Source organism: Pezoporus flaviventris, unplaced genomic scaffold (genome assembly GCF_033815535.1).
Source record: "Pezoporus flaviventris isolate CSIRO_AGI_PZ_B2104156 unplaced genomic scaffold, CSIRO_AGI_Pfla_v1 ptg000078l, whole genome shotgun sequence".
Taxonomy (NCBI): domain Eukaryota; kingdom Metazoa; phylum Chordata; class Aves; order Psittaciformes; family Psittacidae; genus Pezoporus; species Pezoporus flaviventris.
The window spans coordinates 17325864-17329716 of record NW_026892626.1 but is presented as its reverse complement, the minus strand read 5'-3'; positions in this window follow the sequence as shown (position 1 = coordinate 17329716).

Sequence of the window (3853 nt, the reverse complement as noted above, 5' to 3'; positions counted from 1 at the left end):
GAATTAGAAACACAGGCAAGGAAAGGCAAATTGGCATCTTAAAGGGCGACTCTGACTTGAGTGATCTGCTTAATGAGGTTTTCTTTTCTATTTCCTATGGCAGCAAAGATAAAGCCACCGGCCTTAAGTTGAGCTAATATCCATCATGGATGTGAATATTGCCTTTGGTATTGTCTGGCTCTGGAGAAGCCACAGACAGCTCCCCTGGTTCCACATGCTGCATTCCTGCTCTCCAGAAACTTCAGGTCAGCTCCCAAGTCCTTCAGAGATCATGGAATCACAGAACCCAGTATTCTGGGTATGGCCTGACAAGTGCTGGGTACAGTGGGATAATGACACCTTTATCTCTGCTGGCAATGTCCTCCTTGATGTTCCCCAGCACTCTGTTGGTGTTCTTTGCTGCAGCTGCACGCTGTTCACTCCTATTGTCCACCAGGCTCTCCAGGTCCCTTCCCACATTGCTGCTCCCCAGCCAGGCAGATCCCAGCTTGTGCTGCACTCTTGGATTGTGTTTACCCAGGTGCAAGACCTTATGCTTCTGTTGGAACTTCATTGGGTTCTTGCCAGCCCATTCTTCCAGCCTATCCAGCTCATCCTGCAGGATGGCTCTCCCTTCCAAAGAGTCTGCTTCCCCATTCACTTTGGTATCATCAGTAAACTTCATCGGGATGCATTTGATCCCATCATCCAGGTCACTTTAAGAAGACCTTGGGCATTGGGCCTAAGATGCTGGTGACTGAAGTGCAGCCTGTTCCAGGGTGGAGTGTGTTGACTGCTCTGTAATAGCCAGACACACAATACAATGTTTAACCAGGAGAAGGCACTGAAGTATTTGCCTATAGTCCTCTGGGAATTTAACCCCAAGTTAAGTTCTAGTTAAACCCCAGTTCTCAGGAGTTGTCCAATGACTGGGTTTGAAAGGGAAAAGCAGCAAGAAAAAGCCATCTTAACAAGGAAACGGCACAAGTCTGGCTGAGCTTGTGCCTTTCTTTGAGGCACAAGCTCTTGTGCTGTTAGGGATGTTTACACATTGGGATACAGGGAGCATACCGGAGTAATGCAATTCTCCGTGTCGTTAGTCACTAAATTAATCCCTGCATTTCTTTGTCAGAAAGTTGGCACCACATCCTGCCATTGTGAGCAGCGGGGCTAATGAGCACATTCTTCAACATTCATCTTACAATCAAGTCTTATTGACTCATCGTCTCATACTCGTCCTACCAAAGTCTCACACCATGGAAAGTTAGAGTTGTGCTGCAAGGAAGGGTTTGGTGCTGGGGCAGGAGCCAGGCACTGGCTTTAGGCTCTGCAGTTTGTGCTGGGGTTGATTCCCTGTTTCCCTTGGGATGTGTGTGCTGTGGGCACATGGAATCATCCTTGGGACTGATGAGTTAAGGAATACTTCGGTTATGAGGGGATAGGCATCCGCACGCCAGCACGCACGGTGCTGTTGGCAGCTTTGGTTTTGGAGCTTCCCGCTGATAGAAGCATTTGTTGGGAGTAACTCACTCTTGGGAAGCCAGAATTAAAGGGTTAAGTTCATACATGGCAGTAAATGGGCTTCTAGATGCTGGGTTTGGATGATTCCTCCTGGAAAGATAATACCCATGAAGATAAGCCCAAGTGCCATGGGTATGGGCTCTCTTCTTGCTTTTCCATGGTACTACCCATAGAATCATAGAATGGTTGAAGTTGGAAGGGACCCTAAAAACCATCTAGTTTCAACCCCCCTGCCATGGGCAGGGATTCCTTCCCCTTTTCTTACTCTGTGCCCATTGGGCCCCAAACTGTTGTCGCTGAACAACTGTGGCACTTCCACAGTTTTCCCTTTCCACCTCTTATTCTTTCATCCCTCTCCCATCTTTCACTCTGCTGCACTTTTCCCACACCCTCCAAGCTCAGACCTTAGTCCCAGTCAAGTTTGAATAGGACTAAAACGAGGTCAGACAAACCTCCTCCGTCCCCGTTAGAAGATGCGGACCGATTTTGATGTTGAAAACTACCTTTATGGTGTCACTTGCCATTAGCCATGCAGCTAAAGCCAGCACAGCCTCTCTTGCTGTGTCTGAGGCCTCCCTCCATAGCCGTGTTTATTGTAGATGTACATCTTTTTGCATTTTCAAAGACAAATTGGCACTTGGGGATGTCTCCTTTGGTGCTTTTACATATTACTGATGTCAGTGAGAAAGGCAGGGGCCCCTCTGTGTTGATGTGAATATGGATGCTGAAATGAGTGTTTAAAGTGATGGCACATGCTGCAACTCAAGGGTTTGGCATCCAGAGGCCTCTATCACCAGCAGATCTAAACCCCGCTTTCTGCCTAATGGTTGTTAGAAATAATCTAAGCTCTCAAGGGAATTTAAAACTAAGGATGAATGGAGAGAGCTAAAGAGCACGGCAGGGTTTGGGTGCAGCTTTGGGACCTACTTTGCTTGGTTGGGACTAAGGGTTGGTGCTAGCGATCACTGCATAGCATGGGCATTGGTCATCATGTCCCCTAAGATTCCCCAAAGCCCTGAGCAGCCCCACAGCAGTCCCCCTGTGGGTCACAGCCTAAGGAGGTGCAGTTCTGCCAAGTTATTTTGCTGGGGTGTTGCGTATTCCAGCATTTCCTGGTGGATCTCTGTTCAGAAGTGATGAAATCTGCATTTCCACTCCAAAACTGCAAGCTCTGCTGACCTAATCTGGGCTTGCAGCTGAACGGGATTTTCCTCTGCATGCAGTGCTGCCAAGGGCTGTGTTCATGCCAGAGCTGACAGCTCTTCATCCCCTGGTGAGCCCCTCTACCCGGCGTCACGCCTGCTCTCCCGATTACTCCAGCATAGGGCATCAGACTGTTCTGTGACTTATCTGCTACCCCCTGCATGGCTCAAGGGGTTGGAAAAGAGCAGAAAGGCTCATTCTGACCTAAAAGCTGGATCTGAACACCAAACACCCCCAGGGGCACTCATCTTTAGAGCCATTTCTCAGAGCAGCACTGGGATGGGTCCATGCAGCATCACTGCCGTGGACCAAGGTTGTTTTGGAGGTGATTTGGGATAATTAATCCTTGCTCCATGCGCTTCCAGACCTCTCCAGCAGCTCAAACTGCGTCTGGATCTTGTGTGTGCACGTGGGGGATTCGCTATCCAATTGGCCAGAGCCATAAATACAGAGTTTGTGTCAGCCTAATACTTTTGTGTTGGCATCTTGCAGACTGTAGAGGACAGCGAACTGCCTGATCCAGCATTTATATGATAGAAAGAGCCCTACAGGCATAGTTATTTTACGACAGAAGAGCCTTGGTTTCAAGGCTGTCGTTTTGAAGACTTCTGTCTTTCCTTTCCAAACAGAAAGGAGTGAGCGTGCCCTGGAAAGCTGGGAAGTGCGGGGAAAAATGCCATGGAAAAACCTTCTCCTACTCCCGTCCTGGAGAATTCTTTTGAATGAATTTGTGAGGATTTTAATAGTTGAATTTGGGAGTTTCTTTGAGGCTCTGAGGAGTGCACATGCTCTTGCTCTCTGCACTGTGGCTATTGGGGTGCACTGGGAGTTGAAGGATGCTGCCTGTCCCTGGTCCTACACAGCTTAAAAGGGGTTAAATGGAGTAGTTGGGGGGGGGGGGGGGAAAGGAGAAAAATCCAGTTGAGAGTATGTGTGTTTGCTGCCGAGCTGTAAACTTCTTGAAAAGATGGACTTATAAGGCAAGGGTAAAGAATCTCACTTTGATCTTGTTGTATTAATGGGTAGTGGGTCTATTTTTAAATAGATTTACAAGAGGAGAAAAGTTCCCTTTTGTGAAATGGAGCAAAAAGGATTCTGAACCTGGCTGTGTTCAATGGAGCATCCTCACTTTAGCGGCCCAGCAGGAAGT